Source organism: Rhineura floridana, chromosome 6, assembly GCF_030035675.1.
Source record: "Rhineura floridana isolate rRhiFlo1 chromosome 6, rRhiFlo1.hap2, whole genome shotgun sequence".
NCBI lineage: Eukaryota > Metazoa > Chordata > Lepidosauria > Squamata > Rhineuridae > Rhineura > Rhineura floridana.
This window is the reverse complement of record NC_084485.1, coordinates 46,259,243-46,286,019: the sequence shown is the minus strand read 5'-3', so window position 1 is coordinate 46,286,019 and position 26,777 is coordinate 46,259,243. Positions and strand designations below refer to the sequence as shown.

Below are 26,777 nucleotides of genomic sequence, written 5' to 3'. Positions count from 1 at the left end.
TGTGAATATTTAAGTGAATACATTTTAAATACTTTGCTAAAGCACTATATAAAATGCTATTCATTATAATTATTGTTAGCCATGCCTGACAGCAGATTCAGTGACTAGACTAGATCATAACTACAGATTCTCCCAGATTTTTTTAAAGTCATCTAAGCTGGTATTGTGTGAAGAAGTACTACCCTTTATAACAAACACCAGCATATCTTAGCTGAAGACTTTGGGCTCTTTTAATCAAAGGCTTGGACCTTGTTACCACCACTCATCTGCTTGGTTATACATCTATCACCACATATCTGTTTGTTTATTCTGCAGGGATGTTCATGCTGAACACACGTAGAAGCTATCTCTACACATGTACATGTGTTGTAAACTGCCCAGAGAGCTTCAGCTATGGGGTGGTATACAAATGTAATTTAATAATAATAACAATAATAATAACAATAATAATAACAATAATAATAACAACAATAACAACAATAATAATAATGTACAGGTGTTTGTGTGAAAGAGAGTATATTTGTTCATGCTATTGTGTACAAAGGTATACAGACTGTGCACTCAAAGAACATTACATGTTAATCACAGTAATAGTGTGCTGCTCAACTGTTTTTGTACACAGATTGTACACTTGTTGCATGTAATGTGTGGACACCCCTTACATATTTTATTTTATTTTATTTTTAAAATATGTATATCCTACTTTCCCACCACTTAGGTCTTCAAAGCAGCTCTCAAGAATATTTGAACAAAGTTATTTTCAGTTCTCAACAAGGGCAAGTTTCCACATGTAAATATTTCACCATAGACTCCTCGTTCAAATCTGGGTGACTCCTTCCATTGGATAAAACAGACTTCTTCACTCTATGTCTGATGCCCATGCTGGGAGGCCAGTACAGAGGATTACAAAGCAAATTTGGGGTTGTATCCAAGCAAGCGTTAGCAGGATTCCATTGGCACAGTGACACTTCCATTTCCTCTACTCCACATGCCCACCACATCTTCTCCAGAGGTTCCCACAACCTACTGGAGCTGCTTTTGATAGCGCTCGGGAGATAGGTGGTGAAAGTTCCATTCTGCTGGAACAAGTCTCTTGTGCCAGCAGAACAGGAGCATTGGATACCACCCTTTGCTTCTTTTAATGAGATATTTCATAGCCCAAGAAATCCTGCAAAGAACAATAAATTGCTGCTGATGTATGCTTCCCTTGAGTGTGCTTTAAGGCTGCAATCCTGAACACTTATAGCAGGGATGACAGCAAGTCCCACTGAATGTGGTAGGATTGATTGCACTGTCTCTCTGTGTAGTTTCACTACAATTTTCCTCCTCCCAAGGCTGTCAGTGGCTGCTAGTCACGGTGGCTGTACTCTGCTTCCATGGTCGGAGGCAGTATGCTTCTGAACACCAGTTGCTGGAAACAACAGGAGGGAAGAGTGCTCTTCTGCACAGGTAAGAAAAAGTATCTGCCTTCTATTGCAATCTAAAAGTCTGTAGGTGAATCCAGCATTCACAGGCAGAAGAGAATGTCATGTACAAAAGCTCCTCCCCTCCCACTTTACCTCCCTGCTTTCCAAAGATTCTCAATTTAATATAAAGTAATAGAAGCCTTAAATCATGGTCAGGCATTTCTTTGGAAATCTGACAGATTATTAACGAACTGTGATGGACCATTGTGATACCCAAGCCCTTGGATGTAGTGATCTTCCATGTTCTCAGACTCCCTTAAGGTTGGTATGTGAAGAAGTCAGTGTACCATTTCCCATTTTCAGATATCCAAGGCTTACTGTCAGAAGTGATTAAGCAATTGTTGCCACTGGACACAAGAAAGACATTGCCTAAGACGATCAAAGATGGAAGTGATCTTTTAAAAGGCAGAGAAGATACAAAACTAATTGGAATCTTGAGTAACAAAACTGACAAAAGTGATATACTCAAAGTGATACAAAGTATGACACAGTAAGTATATCACTGTTATAATGAGGCAGCTCTCATGAATGGCATGCATCGCCCAGACTAGCATCAGTATCCCTACAGGTGCTGAATTAGGGACCATGCTTCACCACCAAACTTGTTTTTGTTCTGTTCTGGTGCCTTTACAAGGAGGGAGGGGGGAGGAACCTATGGCCTCCCAGATGTTGATGGTCTCCACTTCCCATCAGCCTCAACCAGCATGATCAGGCGTTATGGGAGCTGTAGTCCAGCAACATGTAGAGGACCACAGGTCCCCCAGTCCTGCTCTAGAACAACGTACCAATTGACTGTGTAGAATAATATTTGCTTGATGCAATGCCATCTAGCCTCACAAACAGATCAGAATGAATGTTCAATAAAAAGCCGATATTGATCTGATCTCCCCATAGACTAACTGGGATGAATGCTTGATAAGTGTGTCATCTGGAAGATGGCTATTTTTGTTTTATACAAGGAGCACCAAGGCACCTTCCCTCACAAGACTTGTGATTGCAAGAAAGCTAGTTACAGATGAAGGCAGCTGCTAGGCACAACAAAGGGGCATTGTTTGAGTTTCAATCTCTGAAGGAATCGAGTGATTCTTGCACTTCTCACCAGAAAATGAGAGAATCTGGCAGGGGTGTGTGTGTGTGTGCTTGCAATAAAATATCTGCTTGCCTCCCTGTTCTCACCACCTTTCCTGTTTTTGTCTGTTTGCTGACCCATTGTAAACATTCTCATACTTCCAACTTTGATGAAGTTTTCATCTAGCAACAAAATCCACCTTCCTCTCCCAATTGAAATTGGCATAACAGGTGAAAGGTAACTGTCCAAAGAGATTTGATTGAGAGCTAGTAAAGCACCAAGTACACTTTCACATTTCTAACAGTTGGCTTGAGCTGCAACACTCAGCCGTCAGAAGTTGGATCTGACGTCAGGTCTTTGGTACTACTAATCTCTACAGAGGTCCATTCCCAAAACTACACTGTGGCTGATGTTGAGAGAGCTCTTGCCTGAATCTTGAGAAGAGGAAGCCGAAGAGCTCCAGTGTAACTTGCTCCCAGTAACTCACTCCCTTCTCCATGTGAACTACTGTGTCCTGAGGCCAGTTAAAGCTTCTGAACAAAAATTCGCCTCAGGGTAAGTGCTTTGATTTCCAAAAGATTAATAGAATTATAGACCTGCAGGTGACTTTAGAGGTCATGTAGTCCATTGTGGAATAGTGGTTAGATTGTCAATCTAGGATTTAGGAAACCAAGTTTCAAATACCCACTCAGCCACAGAGCTCACTTGGGTGACTTTGGGTCAGTCGCAAGCTCTCAGCCTAACCTACCTCACAGGGTTGTTGTGTGAGGATAAAATGGGGAGGGGGAGAACTATGTATGTCACATTGAGTTCTTTGGGGAATAGGTGGAATATAAATATAATAAGCACAATGGTATAGCACAGTGGGGAGGAGAGCCTGGCTGGGAGTCCAGAGTCTGTGAGTTCAAATCCCGGCTCGTGTCTTCTGGTGTAAAGGGTCAGCTAAAGATCACCCCCATAGTGAGTGGCTCAGGGATTATGTGCCCTGCCACCTGTGCAGCCGTGGGCAAGCTGCATAGTCCCATGGAGCTCAGTTGCCCCCTAGCTGTCAGTTGCGGGCAAGGAAGGGGCTGGCTTCTGCAGCTGTGGCAAGCTGAGCAGGCCCTAGCCAGCTGGGGAGGACTAGCCTCAGAGGGAGGCAATGGTAAACCCCCTCTGAATACTGCTAAACCCTATTCATAGGGTCGCCATAAGTCGGGATCGACTTGAAGGCAGTCCATTTCCATTTTCAAATATAATAAATAATACAAAAATGCACAAATAAATAAAAATAGTCCAGCCTTCTGCTGTATGCATTGCAGGATACAAGTATAGCATTCCTGACAGAGTGAACTGCACCAGTGAAGAAGAGCTCAACACCTCCCAAGGACGTCACTTCCACTGTTGAACCGCTTTTACCATTGGGAATTTTCTCTCAATGCTTAGCCAAAATCTCCTTCCTTGCAATTTCCACCCATTGGGTCTAGTCCTGCCTTTGAAGCAGCAGTGAAATATTCCATTGTGACTTCACCTTATTAACAGTGCAAGCCTAAGTATATTTACTGAGATGTAAATCTTCCAGAGCTAAATGGGACTAACCTTTTGGTGAGGATTGTTTAGGATTGCAGCCTATGACGTAAGATTGGCCCATCCCTTTGAAATGGCTAGCTACCATTTGATAAATTATAGAGGGCTCGCAGATTGTCCATAGAAATGCTTGAGCAGTTTAATCTTTATGAATTCCTATTCGAAGTGTGATCAGCACCTGTTGAATGAATATATGAATTGGTACTTAACTGGCTTAGTTTTATGTTGATTTTGTGTGCTGCTGGAATTGTTTAAGTATGTTGCAAATTTTATGTTAATATTCCGATAGCATGTTGGGGTTTAATTTGAGGGTTGTTTTGTTTTTATTGTTTTATTATTGATTTGTTAGCTGCCTTGAGTCTCTTTGGACAATTAGGGAAGAGACAACTTTTTTTAAAAAAAACAAAGAAATAGCTGTCCAATAAATTTTGCACTGCTCCAAATGATGTGACATTGTTTCCTAGCAGTTAAAGCATATCAAAACACACATTTAAAGATGTATTTTTGTAAGAAAATAACCATTTGCATACATAATTTGAAAGAAAATGTACATTTCAATATGTATTTTGAGAGTATTTTTATTTCTTTAAAATAATACAGAAATGGAACAGAACTATGGTTAAAACATAAGGTGACAGACCAAGATATAAGGTTAGTTGATCCTTCATGTCCATAGACTTCGCTATGGCTCAAACCTGATTACACTGGGAATTGCAGTTAAATGAAATTCTAAGGAACAAGTATCATATTAATGCCATGATTAAATAGCTATGGTTTTCATATGAATGCAGATGTACTCATTAAAATATCATGTTCTGCCAACATCCAAAGCCCCTGCAAAAATAGTATAAAAATGCTTTCTTCTCATTCTTGGAGTTTAGCACCAAGAGTGGTGTCTTAAGTTCTGCAGTGAATGTTAAGACTGATGTAGCCAAGCTACTCTGGGATCCCTCCAAGAATCAGATATTCATCATTGAAGCTTCAAGAATCTTTGTCAATGATATTCAAGTCAAACAGCAAAACAGGTGAGCAGGGAAGAGCATTCATATTCTGTTGACAGAAGAAGGCCATGAGCAGAGACAGATCCACTCAGGGATATGTGCTGAGATCAGCATCCAGATGAGATGTTTACATGAGAGAATGAGAGTAGTGTTTGAAATATAGAGAAAGTGCAAGGGAGGGAAAGGACCCCTGCTTTTTGTTATGGGTATTCAGCTGCAGTTTTTAGAATGCTAAAGGGGAACACAGTTTGGCTAGATATGTCTTTATGTTTTAGTGGGATTGTTTTAATGTGTATTTATTTTAATTATGTTAATTTATTTTGCTCAGTATGGCTGGCCCAGCTGAGACCAACATGCAATCTGTGCTCTGGACAATTTTGATTGATGTGGTAAACTGGGCAACTATGTATATTGTTTTCACTAAGATATGTATTTTGTGCTCACTTTTCCCTAATATATTGCATTTTTGTATCCAATTGTTTTGCCTGAAGAGCTGCATCATAAAATTTGGAGATGTGTAAATTTCAAAGGATAACTGCATATTTCAGCTGGCACATTGGTTTGAGAAGTGTGAATTAGGTAGGTTCATGTGAACCACAAGAATTTCTCCCCTATCCCTAGGCCAGAATGTGCCGCTCACAGTGGGATATGTTATATTTTTCCCATTTGGGAACTAAAAGACTTCTTCTTTGCTTTGGATTTACTAATATAGGAGACCCAGAAGTTTCCATGTTGCAAATGCACAGAATGGTTCAAAACAACCTGTTTATTGAGTATTTATCTGGATTTGTTTGCAGGGAGATTAGATGACATTGGCTGTTTAATGAGCATTAATTCTGATTTGTTGCAGAAAGATTAAATGAAGTTTAATCTTGAAGACCTGACTCTTCAAACCGGCTTTTGGGGTGGGTTAGGTTTTATTATTATTGGTTGAGATTTTAATATTTTAATGTTACTATATGCTTTAATTTTGTACGTCGCCCAGAGTGGCTGGATTGCCAGCCAGATGGGTGACCAATAAATTTAATAAATAAATAGTTGCATCAAAGCAAGTGCTATCCCACACTCTCCATTGCATTTTGCCATCACTTTCCTTATCACAGAAAGTCCCATTTTGGGGGGAAGTGGATTTGTTAACCTCCCAATCAACTATAATTGTGCTACCTGAATTTGCTAGTATCTCATTTAATCCTACCCAAAAATAGCTATAATCTGGATGTGCCCACAGATATTCAGCACTGATCTGAGCAAAATTCAGAAGCTACTTTGATTTCATTCATACATACATACATTTGTTACACTTCTACCATGCCTTTCCTTAAGAAATTCCCAGGACAGCTAATTTATTTTGTAGCTTTTCACCAAAATTTGGTCCTGCTGGGAGGAAGGGCGGGATGTAAATCAAATAATAAATCAAATAAATAAATAAAATTTGCATTTAGATTATTTTTCCTTCCTGACTTTGTGTGTTTGATTCTTCATTGTGTGGTCTGTGTTCACTCTGTATTGCAGATCAATAAATGCATCCAACTGGTGGCCGACATCCTTAATGTGTCACTTCTAAGTACACTAGCTTGTAAATTGCTGATAACATCCTCTTAACCCAACAGCCTTTAGTTCTGCTTGGGAATCATTGTGAGACAGCCTAGCAGAGGCTAACAGATAACCTTGCCAGGAATGGAAGATAAGAAATCAGCTGGTAATGCCCCAAGTGTTCTATGCCCCAAATTAGGTATGGTTAGTTCACAGTGATTCTCCAAGGCTTTATTAAGGCAACCCGTCAATGGAAGTGGTCTGTATTAAGGATCATCTACTTGGTTCCAGGAATTACTGCCACTTAACTCTTTGAGGATCACTGACAGTAGTAACAAGCAACAATTTGCCGTTGTCTTACAGCATGTCATCTTTCTAAGGCTCAAGGCAAATGGTTGAACTTAATGTACCTTTCAAGTCCATACCAACCTGACACTTAAAGGGAGCAGTGTGAAAGCGGTGGTTAAAGTCCCATTAACCACATGCAGTTTCATGTGATTAATGTAATTCAGTAATCTTGTTGTATTTTTCTGCAGCTGCAGTTCCGCTTGGAACATTTGGGACCTTCCATTATGATCTCATAGGTTCCCCTAAAGTAATGGATAGGTATTTCCTGATTCCTTGCCAGGCAAGTATTATTCTTCGCTTTTGGGGAAGCACGTGACAAAGCTCCTTTGGGACAATATTGTTGCACACCTCCCCAAACTCCGAGTGTTGAGATTTCCAGGGGTCCCTGTGCTCGCCCAGGGTTTGGTTTCCTTGGGAAGAGGTCAGCAGAGACTATGGTGTCTTTATGAAATATGGCTTATATATTTACACACATTCCAACCTGAGTTTAGGATGGGGGGTTTCAAGGCATCAGCAGTCCAACATCCAGCTTTTCCATCAGGGTTACAGAGGCACCCCAAAGCCATGGTGCAGAGAGCCAGTCTCTCTGCCTGCCTCCAGTTCCCAGCCTTTCTCAGACACACCTAAAACACAAGTCTCCTCTGCCCCAGGAAGGGGGGGACGCTCTCCTGTAGAGTTTAAATGACAAAAGGATCTCCCTGGCCCATTCACCAGTTGATTCACCTGATAGACCCATTAACCGACCTGGCCACTCTGTTAGATTAACAAAAGAAACTCATCTGACCAGCAGAGCTGGTTTCTCACCCCCAGGCGCAAGTCTCCAAATCAGAGGCTAGAAGGGGACTCATAGAAATTATCCATCTCAACCCCAAACCCATAACAATATCATTTCAGAATGCAGGCAGGGGATTGCATGACTGAGTGACAGCCAATGTCATAAATTCCGAGCACACAGAAAATGAGCAGGCTGATGGCAAAAGGGAGACTAGAAGTAAGTGTGTGTATGTGTTTATGGGAGGATGGTCAGCTCAGTCCTAGCTGAAATCCTCCACCTGAGTCCCCAATCTTAAGTCCAATGACTTCAGCGGGACTAAAGAGCACAGAGCTTCACTGGGGGTTAGCGTATTTATTTATTTGATTGATTGATTGTTTGTTTGTTTAGAGTGTAACCTGCCCATCGTTACAAGGTTCTGGGAAGGGTTACAACAATAAAATATATAATTATAAAACAAAACAGTTACAACCATAAAACAAGGATAAAAATAATTCAAAACAGTACTATATATAAAACAATTTTTTAAAATTCCATATATAAAAACTTAAAAATAGTTCCAATACGGCTGTAGACTGGGACAAGATCTCCATTTAAAAGGCTTGTTGAAAGAGGAAGGTCTTCAGCAGGTGCTGAAAAGGAAACAGAGTTGGCACCTGTCTAATATGTAACAGGAGAGAATTCCAAAGGCTAGGTGCCACAGCCTTCAAGGGTCAATTCCCATAGTGTACAGAATGGACTTCCCGACGATAGTGAATTGATCAGTTGGGAATATAAGGTTTTTTTTGAAATGCAACATTCTCAAACCAGCCAACAGAGTTCCTGAAAAATGTTGGGAAGGGAAATAGTAGCCTTAAGTCTGACTTGCTGCCTTTAAAGGATTAATGAAGACTCCTACATTTTTCCTTGGATCTCCCATCAGGCTACATTTCAGGTTTCTCTGCCAGTAAGCCCACTCAGCATCACACTCTTCCAAGTAACTCCACAGTCTGGCAGCAACTTCCACTTGGCCCTGAGCAAGGATTTCATCAGCAATGGGGTCGCTGCTCTGACCGGAGGACACAGTGCCAACCTTACCAAAGGATCAGGGGTAAAATGACTAACACTTGGGTTTCTGTGCTTCCATATGACATAGACAGTCACAGGACTGGCATGATACATTCTGTGGTTGTAAATATTGCTAACTTGATATGCTCCTACACATACTGTACATGTGAACCGGCTGAGTCCTTGCAACTCTACCTGCCACCCTCAGATTTTAGGGACAGTGTGCCTTTAATACCAGTTGCTGGAAAGTACTAGTGGCATCTGGTTGGCCACTGTGGAAAAGATGGATCTTTGAACAGCAAGGCTGTTCCGTTATCATGCCTTTTTGTCCCCTTACCTCCATTATGGCCCCCAGTCCTTTTCTGGATCCACTGTCTTCCTCATGAAAGGAGTCCCTTTCCATACTAAAATCTGATCTTCACCTAGGATTGCCAGTTTTGTAACTGGCCTCTGTAACTGTACTTTTAACAGTATCTTCATATATATAAGTACCAGACAAAGCTTGTACCAGCCTAAAGATAAATATCAACAGCCAATTTGTACATTCCCTTGCCTAGGGCGGGGATGGGCAAATTTTGTTTTTTCTTAGCATTTCATTTTTCTCAGCAGCAATTCTGCAGTAATTTGCAATTTTTAAAAAGAAATAAATCCCCCTGAAAATTCACCAGCATTTTAGTGCTAAATTCTCCTGATAAACACATTTTTGTATGCAGTTTTTACAAATATACACATTTTTGCAAGCACTTTCATGTAATGCATTTTTGTACACTTTATTTTGTTGGGAAACTGCATTGCAAAATTTGGAGAAGTCATATTTCAAAAGGTAACTGTGTTTCAGTTCACATATTGGTTTGAGGAGTGTGAATTAGGTAGTTTCTCATTACAATGCCAACAAAACTGAATTTGTCCCCCATCAGATCCCTCACCTCCTCTAGTCTGTGGGTCCAGCAACTTTCTTTAAATCTGTCTTTTGAATCCCATTTTTGGGATTCCTCACATATTTTTATTAATTTCTTTTCTTTCTTTTTTACAAAAAGCAGCAACAACTCTCATTGTGGAAGGGGGAAGGGGAAATTAACCCCCCAGCTGCTTTTTGGCCCTGGAGCTACTAATAGCAGCTTGGGGGCAATTTTCAGCAGGGAATCACTTTGGTTGCAAAGGTGTTTCCAGCAAGTGCTTTGACTATTTACTTCCTTTGTCATTTAAAAGCCTAATGTGAAGCTCCTGGCTTAGTACTAAGAAAAGATGAAACTGTAGGCTGCAACTATCTTATCAATGAGACAGCACCTACATAATCTGTAGAACAGGAGTGGGAAACCTGTGGGCCTCCAGATATTGCTGGACTGTAACTCCCATCCCCTTGATGATTGCCCGTGCTGGCTGGGGCAGATGAGGGCTGGAGTCCAACAACTTCTGAAAGGCCACAGGTTCCCCATCCTTGCAATGGAGGATTGTTCCGAGATTATTCTTGTAGGACAGGATGAACGGACATTTCCTGTTTTCGAGGATTGTTTCTATTTCTAGAACATCACAGTCTCATAGAACATAAAAGGTCATCCTCAATCCAGCTGATGTATAATTGGGTGTGCATCTACCTCCTTCTATTGTGTCTTTACCAGATCATTTTCAAGTACCATTTTGCTAAAAATAGCATGATGAATGGAAGTGTCTTGCACCTCATTCCATGTCCTGTCACTGATTGTACCTAATTAGCTTTCTGATTCCTGGCTTCTCTTTGTGAAAGTCTCTATCTCATTAAGGAAGTAATATTGTTTCTGTGATCAGTTTGAATGCATGTCTTGCAATGCCCCTTATCACTACCCTAATCTTTCATTGTCAGAGGTGGCTGCTGCAGCATGTTTTAACAAAATTGCTTTTGCACACATTCACTACAGGCACCTTTTCTTTTGCCAACTTTATTTGGGAGAGAGGGAGTTAGGTTTTGAGACTGCAAAAGAGCCTGGCCAAGTTTCTTCTCCCCATGCTTTATGGATGAAAGTGGGATTTTTATTTTTATTTTTGTAAAATGCTACGAGGCTTTATTACCATCAAGCAGCATATCAACTTTGTTAAATACATAAAATAAAATAAAGTTTAGTGCCAGGCTATCAAGAAATGTATGAAGCAGGGAAATTCTGCTTCATGAGAGAAAGTCTGGATACAGACAAATCAATGAGAACAGTGGTGGCTGATGACCACTGGGAGTGGTTGGGCAAAGGACAGGTCAGAGGGTAGGGCAGCTAACAGCAGGTGGAGCTAGAATCAAAATAGGAAGGGCACAGCTGACTTTGGCTGCTTTCACACTGCACTTTATTCCATTATTCTGACTATTTCTGGTAATTTCTGCTTTATATTTTATCTTTCACATGATGTACAAGCTAGTTCTAGAATCCTAGCAGAATATAGTGCAAATTTAGTGCTAATTTTCATGATGAATAATATCAGAAATAAACCGCTTGCACGCTTGGGAACCCAGAAGATTGTGTGAGTTTTTCACTAGCTGCAGCCGCTCACATGACAGGCATCCCACCATGCAGTGCATTCCTGTCCTTTAGGTGCATGGGGTTTTTTGCCTGACGAAAATTGTACTGGTATTCCAGCATAAGTGCAGATAGCAGCAGTGTTTCCCACACACCCCTGTGTCTATACAACTAAAAAAAAAGTCAGATGCTAAAGGGAGAGTGGTTGCGTGGTGACAGGACGAGCTCTTAGACCTCTTACACAGTAGGGAACTACAGTGCGGATGTGTATAATGGATAAGGAATTAAAACAAGACACTCATTGCAGCCGTGTGAAATTCATTTGCGTGAAATGCAGGCATATTGGCTGAAAAAGCTACTGTTCCTTAACACAACAGGTACTGTAGTTTGAAAGGAGTTTTAGAAATCGTGACAGAAGTGCTACCATTTTAATCTGTTAAACTAACACAATAAGCTCCATGTCTAAAAGCAGCCACAGAGAGACACTTGAGACTGAGGGCTCATCTACACGGTGGTTTAGTGTGTGTTTGTTACTACTCACATCCCCTTTTAATTTGCATGGTTCACACGATGTTACTGGGAAACAGAAGCTATCACACAGTTTTCCCCCTGTATATCTGTACTAACCCAATCCTCTGATAATATGAAAAGGGAAGGAAAAAATTCCTTCACTCTAACTCTAGTGCTTGCAGATGCTGTGCTCCAATGCTTTTAGGTGGGTGTGTCAATCATTCTCCTCTCCATGCCCACTCCCTCCTCCCTTCTTTCATCTCATTTCCTGTGGACTGAAGAGCCACTGCCGGCTGCTCTCTCCCATTCTGCTGGCATTTTTATATTGCTGCAACAGTGTCTTTATTTTCTATTCCCCCTAACTTGTGTGCAAAAGCATAACACTGCTCAAACAAAGATTTGTATTTCAGCTGTATTGTACCAGTGAAAATACAAATAATCACACTTCCAGGTTGTTGTTGTTTAAATGAAACTAACTAGTAGAACAAACTGAGCATGCTCGGTTACCAGGTAACCATAGGGGGTGGAAATGTTAAATTAGAGGGTGTGGTCATTAGGAAACTGCATGATTGCTCCTTCCCCTCAGTGTGAATAGAAAACACTGTGTTTGCAAGTGGCATTGAGCCCTTACTATGGACGGCGCAAAGAGAAAACCGAGTAAAAACAGCATCTTTAGTACTAAGTAATGCTCTCATGTGGATAAACCCAGACAGACAGACTCAGGTTTAACTGGTGGTGATGTGGAGAAAAAGCAAGGCAAGGAGCACAGAGAGGCTAAGCAAGAATGTCCGCAAAAATATTTCTAGCGGGGGTGGGGCAAAGTCAGAGCATCGGCAACCCACTCCACCTACCACTACATTTAGAATTTGGAATGTGGGGGAAACACCTCTGCGGGGACACTCTGGAGGCTTAGTGGTCATGAGAGCTTTTCTGTGCTGCACTGCACGATATAAAGTTCTTTTCTCATAAGCCCAGGACAGGACAACAACAAAATGATCTTGTCATGGGCCCCATCTGCACTATACACTCAAAGCAGTATCATACCACTTTAAACAGCCCTGGCTTCCCCCAGAGTATCCTGGCAACTGTAGTTTAAGGGTGCTGAGAGCTGTTAGGAGACCCCTAGACACCCCACAGAGCTATTACTCCCAGAGTTCCCTGGGAAGAGAAACTGATTGTTAGACCACTCTTCAACCATTCTAGTCGAGCACCCTGTTCTCAAAGTCCCTATGGGAAGCACTCTAACCTTCTGTAGTTTTGCAGCAGCTGGTATTCAGAAGCACACTGCCTCTGACCATGGCCAGCAACCCTTGAATAATCCAGAAATTAATTAGAGATGTTCTAGACTGAATCACTTTGCTATTCCCTTTGTCAGCAGAATCAGCTCATGACAACTGACCTGGCAAGCGCAATTACAATTAGTATGTTTTTGTTTTATACTCTTCTTATAATACACTGTTTGTATCAAACATTTATTCTTCTCCTTGTAGATATACATCTTTTAAAGATATACTGTGAGTCAGAGCTTGGAAAAGTTACTTTTTTGAACTACAACTCCCAGCAGCCCCAGCCAGCATGGCCACTAGATTGGACTGATGGGAGTTGTAGTTCAAAAAAGTAACTTTTCCAAGCTCTGCTGTGAGTCATTAAGGCTTCAGTCTCATTGAACTCAATGAGGCTGGCTTCTGAGTAGACATGTATGGGACTGTGCTGTTATGAAGCAGAGCGACACCAAGCCCTGTGACCTGAGGTTTTCTTGCTTCAGAAAGAAGTGTCTCGTGCAAATTTGCATGAATAAAGCCAGCAGGCAATTACTGTTGTTGCATGCAAAGTCTAGCTAATTAGCTACCTAGATGCACTGATATATTTGCCTCGATATTAGTATGTTGTATGCCTGCAAATGTTTGTTAAACTTGGATTCTGCTGAATATAGATATGTGTTAATAACCCTTTTGATGGCAGAACCTGAATACTGTGTCTGCAGTCTAAAGCTCATTGTCTCATGAGAAAATCCTTTAGGATAATATCTCAAGAAACAGTGGCTTGTCCTAATGGGAATCCAGGTCTGTAAAAGTAGCAGCCATACACACAGCTTCCAGTAGACTGTGGCACCCTTGTTTTCTCTTGCAGATTTCTGAGCACTTCCCTGCTCCACAGCCTTTGGTGGCAGAGGTAAGAGGTTCAAATTTTCCAGTTTCCATGGATAGTCAGAGTGCTATGGTGAAACAGGCTCTTTTCACTGATCTGCTTGTACATGGCCAGTCTGTCCTGTGCTTGGAAGCTGTAAGTGAACCACCTTAGGGTGACCACTATTTTGTTTGTTAATTTATATCCTGCCCTTCTTTCCATCAAAAACAGGGATGGGGAACCTGTGGCCTACCAGATGCTGTTGGACTTCATCTCCTCTAATCTCTGTCCATTGGTAATTCTGGTAGAGCTGACGGGAGTTGGGAAGTACAGCAACAATTGGGGGACCACACGTTCTCCAATTCACACACAACTGATAAAATACAGTTTAAGAAATAAACATTACAAAATGCAAGACAAGAAGCTAAATCGCTCAACCACACTGGCCATGGAACTAATTACATTTTGCCAATGGTGAAGTACACCTTAAGTAATGCTCCTTTTCACATACAATATTATCATTATAATCATCATCATCATCATTTATTGTCCCCAAAGGTCCCAGGGCGCTTACAACAATTTTAAAATATAGCACTAAAAACAATTAAAAGCAACCTAAAATCACAAAATAGGGTGAGTCCTAAAAATATACGTCTCAGGTGTCAAAGACTAGGGTAAAGAGGGGTGTCTTCAGACTCTCGTCTGTGATGACACAATGCATTCCTGCCACAGGAACCTTTGTTGTTTTTACAGCTAAGACTGTAATTGAGACCTGACAGTCCAACCTTTTGCAATGACACATATATTTTTTGTTGCAGATCATCATCTTCAAAGCAAAGCTCTCAGCTTCTAGTGGCAAGCTATTAATCTTGTTGTCACAAAGGAGGTATTGGCATTTGTCCTACTGGTTGTGTTTTCAATTAGTATTAGGGACATCTGTTGGGGAGTAGTAAGAGATTATGAGCAGCTAGTAGTAATAAGGAATATAACCAGAATGTGATATTTACAATCCATCAGTGATTCAAGCATTCATTCATGTTACTTTGGAAATACTAAGAAAAAAGACTTTCTGTTTCATAACTATTCCCTCATCCCTGGTTCAGCAGCATGAGTTAGCTTAGAAGGTAGTGCACACTTGTCATGCAAGAGTGATTTTAACAACATTGGGTTGGAAAAGCAGGAGACAATTAAGTATTTGAATTTGTCAGAATAATAATCAGAGTTGAGGACAATTTGGTCTGCAGCAGCAGGGATATTTCTATTATATCTTGTATAACAGTCACTTAGCACAAAACAATTTCCCTTAACATGCCATTTCCACATGAGAAAAAAACATGTTCATACTGGTATAATATCACATGTGAATAATGCAAACATGGATGGTGATGGCAACGATTTTCTTTATATATGATAGTTGTTTATGCAATGAAGTCATATCAGAGGAGGAAAAATATGTGCCTCTAAGTTTACAAGGTTCTTGGGTTCTATACAGCTCATTCTTGACTCTACCTGCCATATATTCAATCAGGGGTAGGGCACCTCAGCCCTGGGGGCCAAATGTGTCCCCCCATTTGGCCGTCTTTATCTGGCCCTCTGTCAGTGGTGGCTCATGGCTCCAGGTCAGCGGGACAGTGGACTCTGCTCCAGGTTTTAGTCTGAGCATTCAAGGAGCTGTCCAAGGTGCTTCGGACTAACACACGGAGCAGATTCCACTGTCCCGCTGACGTGGAGCCACCAGCCACCACTGCCCCTCAGTCCTCTTCCTACACCGCACACCCTCCCCAGCCACACACCCTCGCCTCAGGCTATGGCCCTCCCCTGCTTCACACCCTCCTTGAGTGTTTCCAGCTGGCTGGAATGTGTCCTTAAACTCTGATAATGCTTTTTTCTTGCCTGGATAGAGAGGGGTGTGTGTATGAGTGTGTGTATGTGTGTTAGGGATGGGTGAGAATTTTGATACAGTTTGCATTTTAAGCAGAATTTATCAAATTCGCACTTTCTGAATCAGTATGAGAACCAAAACACAGCCATCCTTAGAAATTCACATTTATTAGAATTTTGTGATACAATTCACCAACTAAACAATGTTCACAAAAATGCATATATGAGGGGAAAGTGTGCACAAAAAGAATAGATGAGTGAAAATAACATGCAAAATGCACTAGATAAGATTAGATAGATTAGAGAAGTGGCTTGCAAAAAGTGGGTACCTTTGTTAAAATGGCTTACAAAAATGTGTTTATTAGGAGAAATTTGCACTAAAATGTTGGGAAATTTTCATGAGGATTTCTTTTAAAAATGCAAATTGATGCAGCAAAGGTGAGAACTGAATTTAAGATTGGAAAGGTAAGAAACTGAGAGAACTGAAATTGACAGATCTTTCCATCCCTGGTGGGTGGGTGGGTGTTTATGTGTAGAAACTAGTCTACTGTACAAAGGTAGAATTTGCGTGTTATCTCTGGCCTCACCCACCAGTGGAATGTTGCTCCTGGAAGGCAGTGCAGCCTCAGGGCTGAAAAGGTTTCTTCATCCCTGCAGGACATTTTAAGTAGAAAAGATTACCATTATAGAGTTGGCCACACTGTCCTGTTGTGAGACAGAACGGCGGGTTTGGGGATTTGTTCAACCTCCAACACTGCTCTCTCTCTCTCTCCTCCTCCCAATTCTTCTTTTTCAACGGAGTCATAGTTTGCATTTGTCCCCTAACCTGATTGGTTTCTTTCCCTGTAGCTTTGATGTTATTCAGGCATCTTCATCTGTTGGTTCTACCAGTGTAAGTTTTCTCTTGAAGTCCTGAAATATGCCATAGGCAAATCAATCTATTTTGCATGAAACCTTATCCATGACCCAATACAGTATGCTGCACAGCTAGATCCGTCAATGCACCATCTGATCTAAGAGGGCTGGGCACACTGACTGCAACTTTTCTGGTTAGATGGATACCCTAGAAGGAGAAGGGCATAAAGCTCTCCACTGCCCCTGAGTATGTGCCTTCTTACTCCATTCTGCACAAGCTTATTTACCTGTCTTAGGAACAGCTTTGTGATTTTGGATCTGAGAACTAAAGATACATACACCCTAGCCATCAGGCAAATGGCTGATGAAGCTGTTTGCACATAGATTTCAATAGGTCACCTGAATCCACTTTCTGTTGTAGACCTTAAAGGGAGCCCAGTCCTCAAAAAAAGAAGGTCCTATAACGCACATGGGATTGTATCCAAAATAGCACTAAGTCAGGCTCCTATCAGGACAAGGATATCTGCTTGCACAATGGGACACCTCCTCTCCCCCTATGCACACCTTAAATCTGTTCCAGCCTGGGGTTCCCCAAACTCTCTGGAGCAGATTTGGGGAGGGTGCTGGGCATGCATGGGGAGAGAAGAGTGGGAGAAAGTCTCATTGCACAAGCACAAATCCTTGCACTGATGGATACTGCCCATAGTGAATGAATATATTTATACACAAGCACACAAACACACACACACGGATTAAAAATGTGTGCTTCCCCCAAATGTGGGACTCAGGCCTGTCTCTGAAGCGCCATGAGTACGTCAATGGCATTCACGCAAACAGCTTCCTACCAACCATGAATGGTAAGGGCAGGTAGATGCCTCATAGAAAACTGGGGGCTTCAGCTATTACCGTAAATCCTGATGAAAGTCCAAAATTATTTCTGACTGCACAGTGCTTGGGAATGTAGTCATCTCTGTATGCCCAGCCTACACCTGCACCTCTGCCACCCGGAGGCGACGTCTCTGAGACTGAGGGTGTTTCCAGACTGTGTCAGTGGTTTCAGGTTGGGATTCAATTGCATACTGGCAAACAGAGGCTGTGCAATTAAAATGGATTTGGAGCTCTTGTGCAACAAACCTGCTCCCTCTTCCTATTGGACTTTTTGAGATAAGGAAAGTGATGGGGAAATGCACTATAAAATGTGGGATAACATTTGCTTGATGCAACATCATCTAACTTCCCTGCAAGCAAATCAAAACGAGTGCTCAATAAACATGTCCTTTGGAAGTGATCTAAGAGACTGTTCTTCAGTCTGTTCCAACTATGTTACATGGTTCAAGTTCTTAGGAAGGCAAAATAGACCAGGCAAAATATATGAATAGGCCAACTGTCTAGCCCACTGAGAAACAGAGAAAAGCCAGTGGACAGCAAGTGGAATAAAGAGCATTGTGGAAAAGAACAAATGTAAAGAAGGTGTACAGGTATGTATTCGACTTTGATTTTTGGGAAGTTTGGACTGAGAGCAGTGTGTTCATTCTCCAAGGCTCCTCACTGGGTGGGCACAAATGCATCCTGAGTAGCTAGTGATGGGTCTTTTTGATCAGGCCAACTATTTAGCATGTTTAGGGCTGCTCAGTAAGTAACTGATACAAAGACTGGACCATTCTGAGAAGTGGCTGTTCTCTGTTCTAGGCTTGCTCAGCAGAGGAATTACATTGCCTTCTGTGCTCAATGTCAACTGGAACAAAGTTAACACTGCCTTTTCCCAGGTACAGCAAGGTCACAGAAACTCATACTGATAGCTGCCATCTCCCAGCAATGGGAAGGTTGCCATCCTTCTAGCACTCTCTTGGTTTGCAGAAGGGGCACAATTAATTTCTAGGGGCTGAAAGTAGCTGGCTGAACACCCTACGCTATTCATTAAAGCCTAAGCACATGTGTCATGCTTAGCTCAGATTATTTGGTTTCCCATATATCCTGTTCCACTGGGACTTGGAGCTTATAAGGGAAGCGGAAGCAAGGAATGGGTTCAGGTCAAGATAGCCTAGTACAGGGGTGGGGAACATTTTGGTCCTCTAGATGTTGTTGAACTACAACTCCTATAATCCCTAGCCATCAGCATGTTTGCTAGGGCTGATGGGAGTTACAGTTCAGCAACATCTGGAGGGCCAAAGGTTCCCCACACCTGACCCAGCAGGTCAAGGCAGGTCTCTTTAGCAGCTCCCAGTGGTCCTGCTGGCTGAGTTTTGAAAGGTGTTGTGTTTGTAAACAGCTAGAACCATGTAAGGTCTTATATAGGCTAGCAAGGCCTATACTGCAGTTGGCCCTGCCTTTTTGAGGATCTGGCTGTGCTGACTTTCAGGGCTGTTATCTGATCCTGCAGGCATTGACTTCTACTCTGTGGAAATGTTACTGGACCCTCATCCTCTGAGTCTGAGGAAGGCAGAAGAGCAATGTCCTCAGGCTAGAAGGCCCAGGTAGAGGTACTGAGGGGGCTCCATTGAGTGGAGCAGCCTATTGTGTCTTCCTCAGAGTAGTGTGAGGGGTCACATACTTCATCTATTGGTATCCCAAAGGAATGATTTGAACACCTATAACTTCTTTCTCCTTAGGATGCCCTGGTGATTTCAATGTGATCAACCAAACCAGCAGCACCTTAAAGTGGCAGAACATTAAAAGAGGTCCTCAAAGTTTTGTTTAAACCAATCAGATTCTACCTCCTAATGCTCTGGGATTTGTCATCTTTCAAGTGCTAATCTTCAGAGTTATGGTTCTTAGTTCAGTTTGTTGTGGGCACCACATTTCCTGTATAACCTCTAATAAAGGACTAATATTTATTTATTTATTTATTATTTGATTGATGTCCCGCCCTTCCTCCCAGCAAGGAGCCCAGGGCGGCAAACAAAAGCACTAAAAACACTTTAAAACATCATAAAAACATACATTAAAATACATTAAAGCAAAACAACTTAAAAACATTTTTTAAAAAGCTTTGAAGATTTTTAATTTTTTTTAAAGGTTAAAAAACATATTGTTTATTTGATTTATATCTCCCAGTAGGAGCCCAGGGCAGCAAAAGCAGTAAAAACACTTTAAAACATCATAAAAACAGACTTTAACATATATTAAAACACAACAACCATTAAAAATGTACTAAAACAAAACATCTTTAAAAACATTTTTAAAAAGAAGGTAATATGACCCCTAAGTGCGCAAATGCTGAGAGCATCACCTTTTGGTACGAAAGACAACTTTAAGCATGAGATGGTTAGTTGCCCATCTCATATTGTGCCAGAGGCTTTTTATGGAACCTATTAAAAATCCAAGTAGGCAGTGTACAACCAACAGTTCATTAAACCACATTAATACCACCAGATGTAAATTGGTGTGCTATGAATCAGCCATACTCAGAATGCTCTTTGGACTCTGCTCATTAAAAGCAACACCAACAATAACAACTCCACAATAGCCAGGAAAGCTTCCATGTTGTGACAAATAGTTATTTCAATTGTTCACTGTGAATAGAAGCTCAAATTCTGCACATGAAGTGGGTGAGATGTTCTGCCCACCGTCCTCCTTTCTATCTATACAGATTGTGGGAATGATAAACCAAGGCTCATCCAGCCTCTTCCTGCAAGGTTTGTCACCATACTCACTACATCACCTGTACCTCTCTTTTCATTTCTGTGATTGCACCCATCCAAAGGCTGCATTTGTCCAGCAGTCAACAGCTCCTGCCTCAAAGTGTTGTTATACTTGACCATGAACACTGTGATCCTGTAGGGTCTTGCTGACCATCCCTCTGGCAAGTCATGTTGAGTTGCCCTGAGCACAGCAGCTTTCTTCCCTTATTAAGCATGCCAGACACCTTTCCCTACAGCTCCTGTGTTGGCATCTTGCCCTTTATGCTCACAGATGGAGGGAGGGGGAAGAAGAGAGGCTTCTTGTTGCCACTCCCAGATGGAAAGTCTGGTTCATTTATTATTCAGGAGACATAACAGGACAGTGCTGTTAGAGAGATGATGAGCGTCAAGCACACAGCAGGGAGGAACCCTGGGGCTTTTTGCTATTTTGCCTTCCTCGACTTGACTCTTGACTCAAATTCTCACTCTTCCAGCTGTGACAAGCACCTGTGCAGGCTTGACTAGGCCTTGTTGCTCTAGGCTGGGGCTAAAATGTGTACATTTATGCAGGTGTCGCGCCAGCAGTCACAAGGAAGGAGCCTTCTCAAAGATGGAAAGGGAATAACTAAAGCAATAGGGTGACTATGTGTCTGATTTTATAGGGGTCAGCCTTCTAAAATGAAAGGCAGTCTGGTCAAAGTCCATTTTAAATATAAAGAACCATACGAAGAAAGGGCAAGGGACTTGAAAAAGGGAGAACAGGAACTTTGAAGTTCAGACCCATCAACAGCACAGGATGGCAAACTGACCTGGCACATAAGGCATCTGGTCACTGTCTTTCCCACTACGGTATATTGTATTTCTATTTAAGTTAGAGCAATTGTTTTTACATTTCAGTCTATGTACATACATTAGAATATGCAAGTTTTATGCAAATAAGTGTCCTCTTTTGCCTTCTTTTTGCTGATGCATTTCTTTTGAGGGTGGGCAGTGTGCAGGTGTCTTCCCTATAAAGCAGGAGAAGTCTGGCATATAAAACCCATGAACACCAAAGAATACAGATGCCAGACGTAACTGATGGTCACACTGTTCAATAGGGAATGCTCTACAAGACTGGCTTTCAAATAGTGTTCTAAGGAACATCGCTAAGAGAATCTTCTGTTCTGAGGAAGTGTATCAGGAATATCTCAGGAGTGGGAAAGCAGTAATGCTGGATGCATTTCTACAAAAGTCAGCTTGGCCACCATTATCAGTTTTTGTCCCATGATGAGTTGGATGCACTGTGAGGCACATGGAGCAACAGTAGCCCTCTTCAGGAGTTAATTTCAAGTGCTTATTAACACATAATATTGGGGTGGGGCAGTGGGGATGAACTCCTAGGGTTGCCAGGTCAGAAGCATCCCAGACACTGAGATTTCAGGGGTGGGCCCTAGTGATGTCATGGAGCTGGGCCCTAGTGATGTCATGAGGTGGAGCCCTAGTGATTTCATTAAGTATGATATGTTAAGCATCAACCACAGTTCCTTGGAGCATACCATTTAAACAAAGAAAATTCTCTGACTGGAAATTAAGATAGAAATCTTAGCTAAATGACAGTGGTCCAGGTCCAGCTGAAGTGACACGATCATTCTTTCTCACCTGTTTAGGGAGTCTGGATAGGCTGCAATTCTAAACATATTTACTAAGGGACTAAGCCCCATAGAACTCAATGGGACTTACTTCTGAGTAGATATGGTTAGGATTGTGCTGTTGGTAAGGCTTGACTAGGGATCTGCAAAGATATTCATATCAAAGCAGGGTGGGCAACCCCTGCCTGTAATGCCCTGCCTGCCTTTTAATTTGGCTGTTCCAAACCTCTTTACAGACATAACCCTTCACTGCATAGAGAGGTTTGGGAAATGAGTAAGAGTAAACATGCTTCTGAATAAACATGCAGAGGATTACACTATATATATCTTTACAGGTTGTGTAAATAATAAACATCTTTGACAGTCATGCTTATATAAATATTTCTTCATACTGTCTCTAAGTATCTGATTTCATACTATGTTGGTACGTTATTATTTCCTCTACATTTTAAGTGTGCTCTTCTTGCTTGGAGAGATCATAGTCCCCCTCTATTGTTTTCACCCAGAGGGGCAGATTAGGCTGGGATGGTGAGTAATCAAGTAAACTTTGTAGCTGATTTCCATTTTAAAAAATAATTAAAATAATTTATATGCAGGCAAATTTTATGAAGTAATGCAGATCCACATAATACATTTAAAGCAGAACCACTCACATTTAAGTACATGACTTCCCTCAAAGAATCTGGGGAAGTGTGGTTTCCCCCTCAGTTATAGCTCCCACCACACTACAGTTCCCATGATTCTGGGGTGGAATTCATGTGCTTCAAATATATGTTGAATGTGCTTTAAATGCATAGCGTGGATTTGCCCTAGGTATGCTGTGCATTCATTAGTGAATTGAAAAGAGCAATTTTAAAAGATAATTTTTAAACAGGGGAAGGGCTGTAGCTCAGTGGTAGGGCACATGCTTTTCATGCAAAGGTCCAAAATCCAATCTCTGGAAAAGACGATTGCCTGGAATCCTGGAGACCCAATGCTAATCTATGTCATCAGTACTGAGCTAGATAGTACCAAATGGCTTGTGTCAGTATAAGGCAGATTCCTTTGTTCCTAAAAGAGGAAAGAGACCCAAGGGTCAGTGACTCTGAAATTTATTTATTTATTATTTGATTTATATCCTGCCCTTCCTCCCAGCAGGAGTATGTATTTTACATACAACATTTATATACCACTTTATTGTAAAAAAATCTCAAAGCAGTTTATAGAAGGAATTAAAACAATAAAATTATTGGCAAAAACAGTTAAAGACAGGTATTTAAAAACATTCAAAATAATAAAACCAGCAATGAGTTAAAAACAGATTAAAAACATAATAATTTCTACATGCCTGGGTAGGCTTGCCTAAACAAAAACATTTTTAGCAGGTGCTGAAAAGAGTGCAATGAAGGCATCAGCCTAATGTCAATAGGCAGAGAGTTCCAAAGCATAGGTGCTGCCACATTAAAGGATTATTTTCTTACAAGAGCAGAAGTAGTACTATGGGGATCCTGTAACATGGAAAGCACATGTTGAACTTGGCCTGGTAGCAAATCAGTAACCAGTGCAGATTTCAGAGCAGAGGTATGATGTGCTGATAAGGTCTCACTCATGTCAACAGTTGTGCACAGCATTCTGCACTAACTGCAGCCCCGGGTCAGGTTGTGCTGCGTGGGGAGTTCTGTGACCTTGGCTGACTGGCTGCCAGGATTTTTTTAGGTTTGGTTTTTTGTTAGGAATCCTGACTGGTTGTGGGATGCTGAGTTTTCTGCCTTACTCATAGGAATCTTGTTGTGGTTAGTATGGTATTGTATTTAGGAAATTATCACTGTCTTTTCTTTTTCTATTTGAATTTCATTTACCTTTAACCTCACTCCCTTACATCCATAAAAGCAACAACAGTGGTTCCATGTGCTCAGCTCAACCCTCTTAAACCCACTGATGATGCACCTTATTGGTTGCATGATGGTTTGTTTCTTGCCCCGTAGTGGTAAAAGAGAATTCCCATACTGGGAAGTGTGGCTACAATTGCTATTGTTCCCTAGCTACTGGCAGTGGAGGTGGACCAAACCATGTGTATTTTCTTTCTGTCAGTTATTACTCACTGGAATTGGATTGGCAGTCAAAGTGAGTTTATAGCAGCCCACAGAGTAAGCAGGAAAGAGTAGAGAATCTTCTTAACTCTTACACATTTCTCAAACCTCTCTCTGCAGTGAAATTTGGTGCAGCCACATTAAAAGGCAGGCAGGGCATTCCAGGCAGGGGGTTGCCAACCCTGCTTGGATATGGATATTGTTGCAGAAGATCCCTAGCCAAGCCTTACCAACAGCACAATCCTAACAATATCTACTCAGAAGTAAGCCCTGTTGAATTTTATGTGGCTTAGTCCCTAAGTGTGTTTAGAATTACAGCCTTCAGGGGCATCCATCTTTAGTCCTGAGTGCACCCATCTAACATCTCCATAACTATAAGCTTTCTCCCTACAATTGCCTTCTGGTGACTGGCCTACCCTAAGGGCACTTAAACCCTTCTTGCCAGAAGCAAGTAGGCTAGATTAAATGTTCCTTAACTAGGCTTGCTAAACAGGTGAGAAGGAATGATCCCATCACTTCAGCTTGACCTGGAAACACCCTCGTTTAGCTAAAATTTCTATGGTGATTTCCCATCAGATAATTTTTTTGTTTGAGTGGTGTGCTCCAAGCAACTGTGGTTGATGCTTAATGTCATCTCTAAAGCCCACCCCTATGACATCACTAGGGCTTCCCCCTATAATATCACTAGGGCATGCCTATGACATCACTAGGATCCGCCCCTGAAATCTCAGGGTTGACCTGGCAACTCCAGTTAGCAGAATTCCCCTACCACACTGAATTCAATGAAACCTTCTCCCACATGTGGGATTAGTTTTGCAGCCGAATTCTCATTGGGCATTCCAGCTGGGGCAGTAGTGTGAATGAGTTATGGGGAAAGGGAATTCTGCTTACCAGAGTAAAGTAACATTGGTTTGAAGTTAAACAGGATATTGCTGTAAAATGATAAAATTATGAACCAAATTTGAGTTCCTGCGTGCAATGTTAGCATAAAATCACTTATGAGAAATCATAAATGCTCTCCGTCTTTAGGTCTCTAATGGTTTGTAATTGTAGATGGGGCTTGTTGCAGCAATTTCACAAATGAAAATGTGGCCTGTTATGATTTCCTTTGAAAAAGAAAGAAAAAAACCCCACATGATCCCTCTTGTGCTGCAGACGAAAAGAGCACTGGAGAAATGGTTGTGATTGCTGGACAGTCCTCCTATTGACCCTGAATAGTACATTAAAGGTTGAAGCATCAAGATTCACTCAGCTGCCTTATCTCATGAAGAACAATTGCATAAATGTTATCAAGCCTGGTCAAATAAGACAGGTGATGGATGTGAACAGCTATTAATTTTTCTGCCTTCCTTGGAACTAGGACACAAAACACCACATGTCTTCTGAGAAAAAAAAACAGCTTTCAGATGAAGGTGTGTTGCAAACAATAGCATTGAGAAGTTGTAGAACAAGTGATACCTTGTGGCTGAAAGGGAAACCATGAGTCTGTCACGAAACTATGTTCTAGTGCCAATGGAGGAAGCATAATTTTGTAAGCTCACTAGTCTGTATTTGGATCCTGCCATTTCTAAAGGTCCCCCTCCCCCCCAAAATATATTTAGCATAGCATAAAGTTTCACTAGTCAGACAAACCAACAGAGCTGCTTCTCTGGGCTAAATGTTACAATTTGTAAAATCAGCTCCAAGAGGAAGATGGTTGTTGTAGACTAATAGGCAGATGGATAAAATAGTTTCTGACCATTACAGTGCAAAATGGGCCAGTATGCATGTTACAGCTGCTACGTGGAAGATGCTTGAAGCTGTCTCTGCTTGGCAACTACTCCATATGGTGGCTGTAATGTGCAGAGCAGTTGGCCATGTGGATAACGCTGATCGTATGCAGCGTTTCAGTGACCCAATTGGCCTCCATGACTAAAAATGCCCAATGGCGGCATGTGGTGACTCTCTCAAATACAGGTGGTTACACCCAGCAAGCTGTTCAAAACTTTTAAGGCTGTCATGTAGAGGCTATTTCAAGCGGCCTCCATCTGATGCCTGAATTATGTAGGGCAGCATAAAGTAGGAGGGTGATTTATGCTACAAACTCCAAATAAGAAAGCACTCAAAGGTCCTGAAAATATCCATAATGCAAAATTTCCTTTAAAATCAAATTCATTTCATGCCCACAGGGAAACTCACAAAAATGTGCAAAACAATTTTTCAACTATACAAAATCCCATTACATATATATTTCATTACTTAAAACAAATACGTACTTCACATTGATTAAAAGTGTGTGGATGTACTGTAGAGAAAAGGTTCCAACATAAGTGGTGAATGCTTAATGCTAAAATTGTGAGTAATATGTTTGTGCACTGTGCACTGTATTTTTACCATATTTTTATATGAATGAATAGTAAGAAGACTTCTAAGATTAAAACTAGGGGCTGTTTGATTTGCAAAACTTTTAATCCAGCTGTTCTGATAGGATTAAGTTGTCATCTATAAACACATTTGGGACTGTTTTGACTAGCAGAACCTTACTTTAAAGATTGTAGGTGTGGGGGAAGCAGTCGTCTTATTAAATAGGTCTTATTAACTTTGTTATATATTTGTATTAAAGTGAGTGGATTAGAATAAATGTGTAATTTCAGATCAACCTTTAATAAGCACTACATTGAGTTTTTAAATTGTATTTTCATTTTGAAGAGTGTTTGTTGTGTTCTCTCTTTTGATCAACACAGTGCCTTCTTTATTCCTTATACTGGTTGAGTTTGAGCTTTATGTTAAAACTATGATCCAAAATAGGGTGGGGAGCCTTTTGAA

The 26,777-nt window shown here is 41.2% G+C and overlaps 1 long non-coding RNA gene across 1 annotated transcript; it reads left to right on the top strand.

Moving 5' to 3' along the window:
* The first annotated feature begins 1,350 nt into the window (after nucleotides 1-1,350).
* LOC133386627 (uncharacterized) lies at nucleotides 1,351-4,468 on the top strand. Its single transcript, XR_009763220.1, has 4 exons — nucleotides 1,351-1,449; nucleotides 1,770-1,956; nucleotides 2,915-3,090; nucleotides 3,837-4,468. It is a non-coding gene; the product is annotated as an uncharacterized LOC133386627 (long non-coding RNA).
* Nucleotides 4,469-26,777: the final 22,309 nt, after the last annotated feature.